The following is a 14,851-nucleotide window of genomic DNA, read 5'->3' on the forward strand; positions in this document are numbered from 1 at the left end:
CAATTTTAGGGTGGGAGATTTGAGTTGAAGTCAAGTGCAGTGGCAGAGAAATTGCTTGGGGATAACTGAAATAAGTACTTGGGGAGGATAGTTTCTGCACTAACAGTTTAAAAAAAGAATTGTCCAATAGCACTTGGAAAGTTGCATGTCTCTGTCCATCTCATGTCAAAACTCATGTCAGTCTTCCTAGCCAACATAGAAAGGAGATTGTCATTCCATCCAGCTGGGATGGGTTTAAATAATAAAAACAATATGGTTTAATTCATTGAATTCTAAATTTACTTATGATTTCTGGAGATTAAATATACAAATATAATGAACTGGTTATTGTGTACCTTGGCTCAAGTCATTTATTTTGTAACCAAATCTAAACACTGTTGTACAAATAACACCAGTTACAGCCCTTTCCTTTTTGATGCCAATAGATAAACCAAGTAAGTCAGCATAACAGAACTTCAACGTGAATTTCTTCTGAGAAATCTTTCAGATTCACAATTTTTCTATGAAATCAATGTGAAACAGTCAGTCCTAAAAGTGATTGATGCTGCACTTTTGTAGAGGTTTTGATTAAATTGCCTTTTAGAGAACTGTGGCTATAGCTGCACAAGAGCTAAGCAGATGAGTAGACTTTTCTGCCAAGACATTATGCAAGAGCTGTGAAGCAATAGAAAATTCAAAATGACAATTATGAATTATTTGTATGCCTTTAACTGCATGATGTGTGACACTGCTTTTCATTTGTAAATTGTGATTACTTACAAGAACACAGGCCTGAGAACATGATAAAGAGCCAGAATGAACAGTTCCCATCCAAGTGTCACGTCATGTAGCTTAATATATAAATAACCTGAAGTGATATGAGAAAGAGAACATTTTGTATAAAAAGTGGAACTAAGTGCTAATATGAAAAAAGGAAAGAATGGCTAGCTCATTAGGTTAGAACTAGAGACATCCTATAAAGAAAGGGCACATTTTCCATCACTGCACCAAAGTGAACAGAAAACTCGTAGATTTTAGCATTGGAGAAAATGGGAAGACTTCTCAAACAAATAAGAAAAATATGAATTTGCATGGAAGTTAAAGCCTAACATATTTAAAATGTTTCCTTTAAATGATTGTCAGTTTCCCCATTTGCTGGTGTTATAAGTTCTTTTATTTAAACATTGTTGAGGGAAAGAAAATAAAACAAAAATCAGGGAAAGCCAAAATGCCAGGATAGGTAACTGCTAGAATAGCAACAGAGCCATTATCAAAATGAAATGTAAACTATGAGACACACAGTAAGCAAACAAATATTTAAGAAAACAAGACTTAACAAAATTGACTGCAACCATGCCACACGATGTTTCCCCTCAAGCTTTTTAAACCAAAATTCAAGATGTTTGCACTTATTTTGTCACCTTTTGCCACCCAGTGCAGCCATGTTATTCTATAACATGTGCCATGGCCAATATTTATCCCTCAAGCAACACCACTAAAGAGATTATCTGGTCATTACCACAATGCTTTTTGTGGGACCTTGCTGTGCACAGATTGGCTGCCACATTTCCTACATTACAACACTTCAAAAAGTACTTCATTGGCTGTAAAATGCTTTGGGACATCCGGAGGTGGTGAAAGGCACTATATAAATGCAAGTCTTTCTTTCTTATGAACCATCAGCTCTAGTGCCTCTGGAGGTGCCCAAGAACCAGGCCAGGAAGTTGGATTCAGACTGCGTCAATTGGGCTGGGGCCAATAGTTGCAGTCCAGGCTTAAGCCAGGCAGTACCCTTGTTTACGTTGCTTGGGTGAAACTTGAATTCTGCTGTCCAGCAGAGGGCTCTAAACATTTGCTTACATTCAAGCACTGAGCTCCTTGCACCGTAGATGGAAGCAGGTCGGTTTAAAAAGTATGCTGGAATTCCAAGGGACCGTCTAGGTACTTTTTCCATACAGTTTGGCATCAAACTAAAGTGATGCCAGATTACTGTCTCCAGGGAGCCTCACACCACTTTGCTCCAGAGTCAGACCAGCCCATAACTCCAGATTTACACTACAACAGTAGGGTTGGTGTGAAGCAGAAACATAAGTTATAGCGTACATGCACCCGAAGGCTCCACCACAGGCAGTAGTGTCACCATTGGCAAACAAACAGCTGCTACCACAGGGATCAATTTTCATGTCCACAGACATGCCAAGTGTTCAGACCACCCAGTCAGTCCAACCGTCTTGTACAGTATCTGCATTGCTCACCTGAATGGGCCGTGCCCAACATCAGGGCAGGCCCACAGCCAGTAGAACAAAAGCTGCAATTTTGCACATGACAGCAGAGAAACTGTACAGCAGTGCAATGAAGCCCACACCACGGCATCAATGATGGACTCCAAAGCATTGAGAGCCCGAGTACAATGTAGAAAGACTTCTCATACAACCTTAGGTTGTGGTTGAAATTTGTTTTGGAGACAACTCAATGTACTGTATGGGTATAGAAAAAAAAATGCACTACTGATTAGACATTTGCACTGTAACTACTGGTTTGAAACCACTAGCTTTCATTCCGATTTCACTCAGACTGCCCAGGAAAGAGCACTGTGCACACAAGCTTTTAAACATGTGCAAAACTCATCTACCTGCAGTTAAATTTTAAACCTTTAGACACTGCAGGTGGCAGTATTAGCATTGTTTAAATTAATTGCAGGTAGTTTTAATAAGAATCCAGGAGGTCCAAGGAAACACTCGTGTGGTTTCAAACTGAAGTGGTGTGAGACCGAACCCCTGCACTTTGCTCTGGAGTCAGGTCAGGCCCCTGACTCTGAATTTACACCAAAACATCTTTATACTGATGCTACAAGTTGTAGTTACACTAAAAAGCTGTTTTAAGGATATTTGGGAACAGATACAGTATGGTAGTACAGGTATATTGATTACAATCTATAAATCAGTTATATCTGGAAAGAAGCAAAACAACAAAACATTGGGAGAATAAATGTACTCCTTTCTGCATACACACTCTTAACATTTTTCTACTTTACATTCTGACAAGATAGGGTAAAGCAGAAAAATCACAAAAAATCCCCCCCCCCCCGCCAAACTACCATTAGATAATTATGTTACTACATACAATGTTACAGCTGCCTACATCACCCCTGTCCTTCAGCTATCAAACCCACTAGACACACACTGCCCCAACAGTGTCCAATCTACAGCCCCCTACAAAACCCAGGCAACTTAATCCTATACAAGTTTATATTTCTTATTTGCTGGTTTGTCCTGTTTGAACTTGGTGGACGTAGAGGTTTGCAGTTGCTTCATTTGTGGATAAATCCTAAATCACTGTTAGTATCAACAATTTGAGGTACATACTGATTGGAAGAACAAAATAAGTTTATAGCACACGAGGCAGCCATTTGTCCAATCATGTCTGTGTTGGCTCTTTGGCTACAGCAGTCCAAAATTAATCCCACTACGCTGCTTTCTCCCCATAGCCCTGCATCTTCAACTAATTCAAATATTTATTTAATCTTCCCTTAAAAGATGCAATGGTGCTTGCCTCAACTCAGCTCCAGACCTCATTACAGCCTTGGTCCAAACATGGACAAAAGAGCTGAATTCCAGGGGTGAGGTGAGAGTGACTGCCCTTGACATCAAGGCAGCATTTGACCAAGTGTGGCACTAAGGAGCCCTAGTAAAATTGAAGTCAATGGGAATCAGGGGGAAAACTCTCCAGTGGCTGGAGTCATACCAAGCACAAAGGAAGATGGTAGTGGTTGTTGGAGACCAAACATCTCAGCCCCAGGACATTGCTGCAGGAGTTCCTCAGGGCAGTATCCTAGGCCCAACCATCTTCAGCTGCTTCATCAATGACCTTCCCTCCATCATAAGGTCAGAAATGGGGATGTTCGCACACTGTTCAGTTCCATTCAAAACCCCTCAGAAAATGAAGCAGTCCGAGCCTGCATGCAGCAAGACCTGGACAACATCCAGGCTTGGGCTGGTAAGTGTCAAGTAACATTCGCACCAAACAAGTGCCAGGCAATGACCATCTCCAACAATTGTAAACAATTTTACAACACCAAGTTATAGTCCAGCAATTTTATTTTAAATTCACAAGCTTTCGGAGATTTTCTCCTTCCTCAGGCAAATGTTTCAAGATCTCCTTGAAGCCTACGCATTTATACATATTGAACAATAATAAATGGTGTTTACAGACTGCCCCTGCAACTGCCCGTTGCCAAGGCAATCACCGTGTTCAGACAGAGAGGTGTTACCTGCAGAACCTCCGAATACACATTCAATAAAAAAACAAACAGGGAAAAAAAAAACAGAGAAAAAAAAACACAGAGAGAGGCAGAAACATCCGGAAGGCAGAGAGAGCCAGCAAATGACCCATTATATTAAAAACAGATAACATTTGTTCGCTGGTGGGGTAACGTGTAGCGTGACATGAACCCAAGATCCCGGTTGAGGCCGTCCTCATGGGTGCGGAACTTGGCTATCAATTTCTGCTCGACGATTTTGCGTTGTCGTGTGTCTCGAAGGCCGCCTTGGAGTACGCTTACCCGAAGGTCGGTGGATGAATGTCCATGACTGCTGAAGTGTTCCCCGACTGGGAGGGAACCCTCCTGTTTGGCGATTGTTGCGCGGTGTCCGTTCATCCGTTGTCGCAGCGTCTGCATGGTCTCGCCAATGTACCATGCTCTGGGGCATCCTTTCCTGCAACGTATGAGGTAGACAACGTTGGCTGAGTCACAGGAGTATGAACCATGCACCTGGTGGGTGGTGTCATCTCGTGTGATGGTGGTATCTGTGTCGATGATCTGGCATGTCTTGCAGAGGTTACCGTGGCAGGGTTGTGTGGCGTCGTGGACGCTGTTCTCTTGAAAGCTAGGTAGTTTGCTGCGAACGATGGTCTGTTTGAGGTTGGGTGGCTGTTTAAAGGCGAGTAGTGGAGGTGTGGGGATGGCCATAGCGAGGTGTTTGTCCTCATTGATGACATGTTGAAGGCTGCGGAGAACATGGCGTAGTTTCTCCGCTCCGGGGAAGTACTGGACGACAAAGGGTACTCTGTTGGTTGCGTCCCGTGTTAGTCTCCTGAGGAGGTCTATGCGATTTTTTGCTGTGGCCCGTCGGAACTGTCGATCGATGAGTCGAGCGTCATATCCCGTTCTTACTAGGGCGTCTTTCAGCGTCTGTAGGTGTCCATCGCGTTCCTCCTCGTCTGAGCAGACCCTGTGTATTCGCAGGGCCTGTCCATAGGGGATGGCCTCTTTGACGTGGTTAGGGTGGAAGCTGGAAAAGTGGAGCATCGTGAGGTTGTCCGTGGGCTTGCGGTAGAGTGAGGTGCTGAGGTGCCCGTCTTTGATGGAGATTCGTGTGTCCAAGAAAGAAACTGATTCTGAGGAGTAGTCCATGGTGAGCTTGATGGTGGGATGGAACTTGTTGATGTTATCGTGTAGTCTCTTTAGTGATTCCTTGCCGTGGGTCCATAGAAAGAAAATGTCGTCGATGTATCTGGTGTATAGTGTTGGTTGGAGGTCTTGTGCAGTGAAGAAGTCCTGCTCGAACTTGTGCATGAAAATGTTGGCGTATTGGGGTGCGAATTTGGTCCCCATGGCTGTTCCGTGTGTTTGGGTAAAGAACTGGTTATCGAAGGTGAAGACATTGTGATCCAGGATGAAGCGGATGAGTTGTAGGATGGCTTCCGGAGATTGGCTGTTGTTGGTGTTGAGTATTGATGCTGTCGCAGCGATGCCGTCATCGTGGGGGATACTGGTGTATAGTGCCGAGACGTCCATCGTGGTGAGAAGTGTTCCTGGTTCAACTGGTCCGTGGGTACTGAGTTTTTGTAGGAAGTCTGTAGTGTCACGACAGAAGCTGGGGGTTCCCTGTACGATGGGTTTCAGGATGCCCTCGATGTATCCAGAGAGGTTCTCACACAGGGTTCCGTTGCCTGATACGATGGGACGTCCGGGTGTGTTGGCTTTGTGTATCTTTGGGAGGCAGTAGAAGTCTCCCACGCGGGGATTACGTGGGATGAGAATGCGTAGGATGCTTTGAAGGTCTGGATCGAAGGTCTTGATCAGTTTGTTGAGCTGGTGGGTGTGTTCTTTGGTCGGATCTGCGGGTAACCGTCTGTAGTGTTCCTGGTTGTCCAGTTGTCGGTATGCTTCTTTGCAATAGTCTGTTCTGTTCTGTATGACTATGGCTCCTCCTTTGTCCGCTGGTTTGATGACGATGTTGCGGTTGGTCTTGAGAGCGTTGATGGCGTTGCGTTGTGCTCGGGTGACATTCTGGACTGTCTTCTGAGTGCGGCTGATGAATCTGGCATTGACGCATTTCCTGACAGCTTGAGCATACATGTCCAGCTGAGGGCAGCGACCCTCCGGAGGAGTCCAGTTTGACTCTTTCCTCTTCGGTTGCTGTTTCTCAAGCTTCCTGCTCTTGGTTTTCATGTAGGCAGCGTAGTTCCGTTGCCTCGTCTGGTTTTCATGTAGGCAACGGAACTACGCTGCCTACATGAAAACCAAGAGCAGGAAGCTTGAGAAACTCGGCATCACCACCAGCAACGACCAAGCTTCCCCTGGTACCACGGTTGCAACCACAGGGAAGTCTATTGTCAATTTATCCGACCACACCCTTCAACCAGACGAAATCGAAGTTCTCAGCCGAGGGCTCAATTTCTGCCCCACTACCAAAATGGACCCCACTAGTCTCGCGGCGGACACAGAGGAATTCATCAGGAGAATGAGGCTCCGGGAATTCTACCACAAACCCCAAGATTTCAGCAGCGAACCCAATGAGACAATCGACGATCCGGAACAGCAGACAGAGGGATCCGCGGTACAGCAACCGAAGAGGAAAGAGTCAAACTGGACTCCTCCGGAGGGTCGCTGCCCTCAGCTGGACATGTATGCTCAAGCTGTCAGGAAATGCGTCAATGCCAGATTCATCAGCCGCACTCAGAAGACAGTCCAGAATGTCACCCGAGCACAACGCAACGCCATCAACGCTCTCAAGACCAACCGCAACATCGTCATCAAACCAGCGGACAAAGGAGGAGCCATAGTCATACAGAACAGAACAGACTATTGCAAAGAAGCATACCGACAACTGGACAACCAGGAACACTACAGACGGTTACCCGCAGATCCGACCAAAGAACACACCCACCAGCTCAACAAACTGATCAAGACCTTCGATCCAGACCTTCAAAGCATCCTACGCATTCTCATCCCACGTAATCCCCGCGTGGGAGACTTCTACTGCCTCCCAAAGATACACAAAGCCAACACACCCGGACGTCCCATCGTATCAGGCAACGGAACCCTGTGTGAGAACCTCTCTGGATACATCGAGGGCATCCTGAAACCCATCGTACAGGGAACCCCCAGCTTCTGTCGTGACACTACAGACTTCCTACAAAAACTCAGTACCCACGGACCAGTTGAACCAGGAACACTTCTCACCACGATGGACGTCTCGGCACTATACACCAGTATCCCCCACGATGACGGCATCGCTGCGACAGCATCAATACTCAACACCAACAACAGCCAATCTCCGGAAGCCATCCTACAACTCATCCGCTTCATCCTGGATCACAATGTCTTCACCTTCGATAACCAGTTCTTTACCCAAACACACGGAACAGCCATGGGGACCAAATTCGCACCCCAATACGCCAACATTTTCATGCACAAGTTCGAGCAGGACTTCTTCACTGCACAAGACCTCCAACCAACACTATACACCAGATACATCGACGACATTTTCTTTCTATGGACCCACGGCAAGGAATCACTAAAGAGACTACACGATAACATCAACAAGTTCCATCCCACCATCAAGCTCACCATGGACTACTCCTCAGAATCAGTTTCTTTCTTGGACACACGAATCTCCATCAAAGACGGGCACCTCAGCACCTCACTCTACCGCAAGCCCACGGACAACCTCACGATGCTCCACTTTTCCAGCTTCCACCCTAACCACGTCAAAGAGGCCATCCCCTATGGACAGGCCCTGCGAATACACAGGGTCTGCTCAGACGAGGAGGAACGCGATGGACACCTACAGACGCTGAAAGACGCCCTAGTAAGAACGGGATATGACGCTCGACTCATCGATCGACAGTTCCGACGGGCCACAGCAAAAAATCGCATAGACCTCCTCAGGAGACTAACACGGGACGCAACCAACAGAGTACCCTTTGTCGTCCAGTACTTCCCCGGAGCGGAGAAACTACGCCATGTTCTCCGCAGCCTTCAACATGTCATCAATGAGGACAAACACCTCGCTATGGCCATCCCCACACCTCCACTACTCGCCTTTAAACAGCCACCCAACCTCAAACAGACCATCGTTCGCAGCAAACTACCTAGCTTTCAAGAGAACAGCGTCCACGACGCCACACAACCCTGCCACGGTAACCTCTGCAAGACATGCCAGATCATCGACACAGATACCACCATCACACGAGATGACACCACCCACCAGGTGCATGGTTCATACTCCTGTGACTCAGCCAACGTTGTCTACCTCATACGTTGCAGGAAAGGATGCCCCAGAGCATGGTACATTGGCGAGACCATGCAGACGCTGCGACAACGGATGAACGGACACCGCGCAACAATCGCCAAACAGGAGGGTTCCCTCCCAGTCGGGGAACACTTCAGCAGTCATGGACATTCATCCACCGACCTTCGGGTAAGCGTACTCCAAGGCGGCCTTCGAGACACACGACAACGCAAAATCGTCGAGCAGAAATTGATAGCCAAGTTCCGCACCCATGAGGACGGCCTCAACCGGGATCTTGGGTTCATGTCACGCTACACGTTACCCCACCAGCGAACAAATGTTATCTGTTTTTAATATAATGGGTCATTTGCTGGCTCTCTCTGCCTTCCGGATGTTTCTGCCTCTCTCTGTTTTTTTTTCTCTTTTTTTTTCCCTGTTTGTTTTTTTATTGAATGTGTATTCGGAGGTTCTGCAGGTAACACCTCTCTGTCTGAACACGGTGATTGCCTTGGCAACGGGCAGTTGCAGGGGCAGTCTGTAAACACCATTTATTATTGTTCAATATGTATAAATGCGTAGGCTTCAAGGAGATCTTGAAACATTTGCCTGAGGAAGGAGAAAATCTCCGAAAGCTTGTGAATTTAAAATAAAATTGCTGGACTATAACTTGGTGTTGTAAAATTGTTTACAATTGTCAACCCCAGTCCATCACCGGCATCTCCACATCATCTCCAACAAGAGAGAGAGTCTAACCACCTCCCCTTGACATTCAACGGCATTACCATCACCGAATCCCCCAGCACCATTGACCAGAAACTTAACTGGACCAGCCATATAAATACTGTGGCTACAAGAGCAGGTCAGAGGCTGGGTATTCTGTGGCGAGTGACTCACCTCCTGACTCCCCAAAGCCTTTCCACCACCTACAAAGCACAATTCAGGAGCATGATGGAATGCTCTCCACTTGCCTGGATGAGTGCAGCTCCAACAACACAAGAAGCTCAACACCATCCAGGACAAAGCAGCCCATCCACTACCCTAAATAATCACTCCCTTCACCACCGGCACACTGTGACTGCAGTGTGTACCATCCACAGGATGCACTGCAGCAACTCACCAAGGCTTCTTCGACAGCACCTCCCAAACCCGTGACCTCTACCACACAGAAGGACAAGAGCAGCAGGCACATGGGAACACCACCACCTGCACGTTCCCCTCCAAGTCACACACCATCCCAACTTGGAAATATATCACCGTTCCTTCATCGTCACTGGGTCAAAATCCTGGAACTCCCTTCCTAACAGCACTGTGGGAGAACCTTCACCACACAGACTGCAGCGGTTCAAGAAGGCAGCTCACCACCACCTTCTCAAGGGCAATTAGGGATCAGCAATAAATGCCAGCCTCGCCAGCGACACCCACATCCCATGAACAAATAAAAAAAACTAATCCTTCTGGTAAAGCATCCCATGCTCTAAATACCCTTTGTATAAAGAAATCTCTCTCCACACACTCGCAATGATCAATTTAAAATTGATGACCCTTCACTCACTCCCCAACCAGAATAGTCTTTCCCTATTCACATTCGGCACAGGCAGGATGGACCGAATGGCCTCCTTCTGTGCCGTAATTTTCTATAATCCACAACCCTCCATAATTAAAAAAACATCCTCCATTATGTCTTTTAATGGACCTTTCTGCTCCAGTATAAATAGCCCCAGTATCTCAAGTCTCCTCATAACTTATAGTTTACCATTTCTAGTGAATCTACACTCAACACCCTCAATGCCCTTTCCATAATGGGGCGCCCAAAACTGCTCTCTAAATATAGCCTAACCAGTGTCTGAGAAACATTAATTTAAACTTTATACGCTGCCCAACCAGACAAAACCTTGTAAACCCCTACATTACCCAATTTAAAAATGCGAACGTCGATATTGAGCAGAGCCCTGGAGCCCCAGCCGCCGCCGCCTCCCTCCTGTTTCCAGATACTGTAACAAAGTGAAGAGACTAGCAACAATGTCGCGCCACCAGCTCTTCGCCTAGGCCTGGGCCGGCCTCCCGGACACAGAGCTCCAGGTTATTTCAAGGAAATGCACACAATAAAAAGGAGCAACACACGGAGACAATTTATGAAAGTCCGAGAGCTTTACTTTCGAAGAGAGTGGGACTGCCACTACCTTTGAGTTTACCTTTCACTGGCCTTTTCCACACTCCAAGTTCCCCAGGAAGCTGCGGCTCATTCAGCTCGACAGCCGGAAGTAACTCCCACCCTTCCCTCTCTCAGGATAGCGGAGATCTGCTCTGCACTCATTGAATCAACCACTGCAAAGCGTTTAAATATCCCTGCGTTTATGAATGCTAATCATTTATTCTCTAACACTAGTGAAATAAATTAGATCGTTTTGGTCTCTCGTTCTGTATATCTCACTTTATTCATTCCTAATTACCAGTAGTGGTTTTACACTAAAACGTTGTGGTACAGTATTGGTACCGGAATAAAACACTAGTTCCAGAAATCTAACCAGTGGCAATGTTGTATTGGGGATAGCCAGTTCAGAAAGAGTTTGGGACACAGTGATAGTGGTTTATACCCAACATCAACTCAAAACTATGTTTGATATTGGAGCTTTACAACCCATGATTTATCCATAACGTTGCTTTGAAAGTTTTAATCAAGTTTTATTTTCAAAGTCAAAAGGTTAGTTCATCACCATGGAGGATATTTAGACTCGCTGAGAATCGCATTTCTCTCCCGTTGCCAAGTATTGTTCTTATACGTTTAAAAAGGGTAATAGTTACATTTAGCATTAATGTCCATGTTTCTGGTTAAAAAGTAACTCTGATGATGTTAAGAATATGAAGAGAAATGTATGATGCAGTTCGGACTTATCACAGCAATTACAAAGATCCCTGGTGTTAGGAACACATATAAAGACTTATTACATTTTCCATATTACTTTAACACACTAAAGTCTTATTCTTTCCATTGGTGCAATACTGAAATATTTACCCTGTGTTCCTCGCTTTGATTACTTAACAAATACAAAATAAAACCAATTTTCTGTCGTGTGTACAACTGAGATAGGCCAAATATAATTTAACTACCTGTGTCCAAATTTTCATTATAAGCAGGAACAACGACTTATCGTGCTCAGTACTTCTGAACGTAAAAGAGATTGGGCGATTAAACATCGTTAAACCATCAGACGTAACCGAGAGATGAGTAAGAACAAGTGGGTTTAGAAGCTGCGGATATTGAAATTGCTTTCTATTACTGGAAGAACATTGTCGTCTTGGAACTTGCAATTTAACATTTGCAGAGCATATAGAGACATTTCAGAAAGCAGATTGTCTACAGATCCCACCAAACAGCGGTAAACAAAGAGATGCATAATGAATACGTGATTGAAGAACGACTCATAAAAATGACTTGTTCCAAACATTATTGTCAAACTCTGTACACCAAATCCAGAATCAGCATTATGTTTCTAAAAGTGCGTTTCCACTGCAAGGATATCACGGCCGTAAAAATGGTTTCTGCTTCTCACTCACTATAAATTGTAATGTAAATCCAGAGTCAGGACTCGGACGGATTCCGAAGAAAAATCATGAGAAACTCCCTGGAGAGGGCAGTTTCACACCATGAACTGTAAATTCATTACACTGTCCCAAAGCTCATTCATCAAGTGATCAGCGGGACCAGTGGCACTTTCTAAATCTTCCTGATATTAATTTAAATGTTCTCCATGCTAATGTCAAAGAGTATGGGATCCCCTGCAAGAAATTAAATCATTCCGCTTAGAGTTTGCATCGGCTGCAGTATAGTTCCAACCCTGTGTGAAGTTGAATTTTGACAGTATCTGGGCAGTTCATTGAATCTACTGGGAACTTTTAAATCTTGGATGCGGTTTTTTTTAACAAGGGGTGGGGGGAAGCAGGTGCCCCGACATTAAAAAATAATTTCTGGGGGAGCAGTGTTTTGCACATGCATCAAAGCACAGATGTAAAGAGTCTATTCTTGCTGCACCTTCGTGCCAGTCAAGATCAGTCTGCAGTACAACAAATGCTATAGTGCAACTACGAATCTGAGACTGGTATCTGCCACTACAATGTTCAGTTGGTCAGCCCTTGTTACACTACAGACCAAACTCAGTCTAACTGGCATTCTGGTGTAAGGAGGTCTTGCTGCAATTATATAGGGCTCTGGTGAGACCACACCTGGAGTACTGTGTACAGTTTTGGTCTCCTTACTTAAGGAAGGATATACTTGCCTTAAAAGGGGTGCAACAAAGGTTCATTAGATTGATTCCTGGGATGAGAGTGTTGTCCTATGAGGAGAGATTGAGTAGAATGGTCCTATATTCTCTGGAGTTTAGAAGAATGAAAGGTGATCTCATTGAAACATATAAAATTCTTAGAGGGCTTGACAGGGTAGATGCTGAGAGGCTGTTTCCCCTGGCTGGAGAGTCTAGAATCAGGTGTCATAGTCTCAAGATAGGGGGTCGGTCATTTAGGACCAAGATGAGGAAACATTTCTTCACTCAGAGGGTTGTGAATCTTTGGAATTCTCTACCCCAGAGGGCTGTGGATGCTCAGTCATTGAGAATATTCAAGACTGAGATCGATGTATATTTGGACACTAAGGGAATCAAGCGATATGGGGATAGGGCGGGAAAGTGGAGTTGAGGTAGAAGATCAGCCATGATCTTATTTTTTTTTATTCGTTCATGGGATGTGGGCGTCGCTGGCGAGGCCGGCATTTATTGCCCATCCCTAATCGCCCTTGAGAAGGTGGTGGTGAGACGCCTTCTTGAACCGCTGCAGTCCGTGTCGTGACAGTTCTCCCACAGTGCTGTTAGGAAGGGAGTTCCACGATTTTGACCCAGCGACGATGAAGGAACGACGATATATTTCCAAGTCGGGATGGTGTGTGACTTGGAGGGGAACATGCAGGTGGTGTTGTTCCCATGTGCCTGCTGCCCTTGTCCTTCTAGGTGGTAGAGGTCGCGGGTTTGGGAGGTGCTGTCGAAGAAGCCTTGGTGAGTTGCTGCAGTGCATCCTGTGGATGGTACACACTGCAGCCACAGTGTGCCGGTGGTGAAGGGAGTGAATGTTTAGGGTGGTGGATGGGGTGCCAATCAAGCGGGCTGCTTTATCTTGGATGGTGTCGAGCTTCTTGAGTGTTGTTGGAACTGCACTCATCCAAGCAAGTGGAGAGTATTCCATCACACTCCTGACTTGTGCCTTGTAGATGGTGGAAAGGCTTTGGGGAGTCAGGAGGTGAGTCACTTGCCGCAGAATACCCAGCCTCTGACCTGCTCTTGTAGCCACAGTATTTATATGGCTGGTCCAGTTAAGTTCCTGGTCAATGGTGACCCCCAGGATGTTGATGGTGGGGGATTCGGCAATGGTAATGCCGTTGAATGTCAAGGGGAAGTGGTTAGACTCTCTCTTGTTGGAGATGGTCATTGCCTGGCACTTACCTGGCGCGAATGTTACTTGCCACTTATCAGCCTAAGTCTGGATGTTGTCCAGGTCTTGCTGCATGTGGGCTCGGACTGCTTCCTTATTTGAGGGGTTGCGAATGGAACTGAACACTGTGCAATCATCAGCGAACATCCCCATTTCTGACCTTATGATGGAGGGAAGGTCATTGATGAAGCAGCTGAAGATGGTTGGGCCTAGGACACTGCCTTGAGGAACTCCTGCAGCAATGTCCTGGGGCTGAGATGATTGGCCTCCAACAATATTGAATGGTGGAGCAGACTCAAGCGGCTGAATGGCCTACTCCTGCTCCTATTTCTTATATTCTTATGTGGGCAGAAAAGTGGCAAATGGAATTCAATCCAGAGAAGTGTGAGGTAAGGCATTTGGGGTGGGCAAACAAGGCAAGGGAATACATAATAAATGGAAGGATACTGAGAGGTGTAGAGGAAGTGAGGGACCTTGGAGTGCATGTCCACAGATCCCTGAAGGTTGCAGGACAGGTAGATAAGGCGGTTAAGAAGGCATATGAAATATTTTCCTTTATTAGCTGAGGCATAGAATATAAGAGCAGGGAGGTTATGCTGGAACTGTATAAAATACTAGTTAGGCCACAGCTTGACTATTGCGTACAGTTCTGGTCACCACATTACAGGAAAGATGTGATTACACTAGAGAGGGTACAGAGGAGATTTATGAGGATGTTGCCAGGACTGGAGAATTTTAGCTATGAGGAAAGATTGGCTAGGCTGGGGTTGTTTTCTTTGGAACAGAGGAGGCTGAGGGGTGATTTAATTGAGGTGTACAAAATTATGAGGAGCCTGGATAGAGTGGTTGGGAAGGATCTATTTCCGTTAGCAGAAAGG

General features: G+C 45.7%; 1 protein-coding gene across 2 annotated transcripts in view; it reads right to left on the reverse strand.

Annotated features, from left to right (window-relative positions):
- manbal (mannosidase beta like) overlaps window positions 1–10,791 on the reverse strand; it is a 44,872-nt gene extending 34,081 nt beyond the window's left edge. Inside the window, exon 1 of one of the 2 annotated variants that reach the window (XM_068000377.1) lies at window positions 10,691–10,791. The gene's annotated coding sequence lies outside the window, so the exon portion shown is untranslated. Of the gene's footprint in view, window positions 1–10,678 lie in introns of both variants that reach the window. The other variant, XM_068000378.1, reaches the window with a different exon arrangement.
- Window positions 10,792–14,851: the final 4,060 nt, after the last annotated feature.

This window comes from Heptranchias perlo, chromosome 19 (genome assembly GCF_035084215.1).
Source record: "Heptranchias perlo isolate sHepPer1 chromosome 19, sHepPer1.hap1, whole genome shotgun sequence".
Classification (NCBI taxonomy): Eukaryota; Metazoa; Chordata; class Chondrichthyes; order Hexanchiformes; family Hexanchidae; genus Heptranchias; species Heptranchias perlo.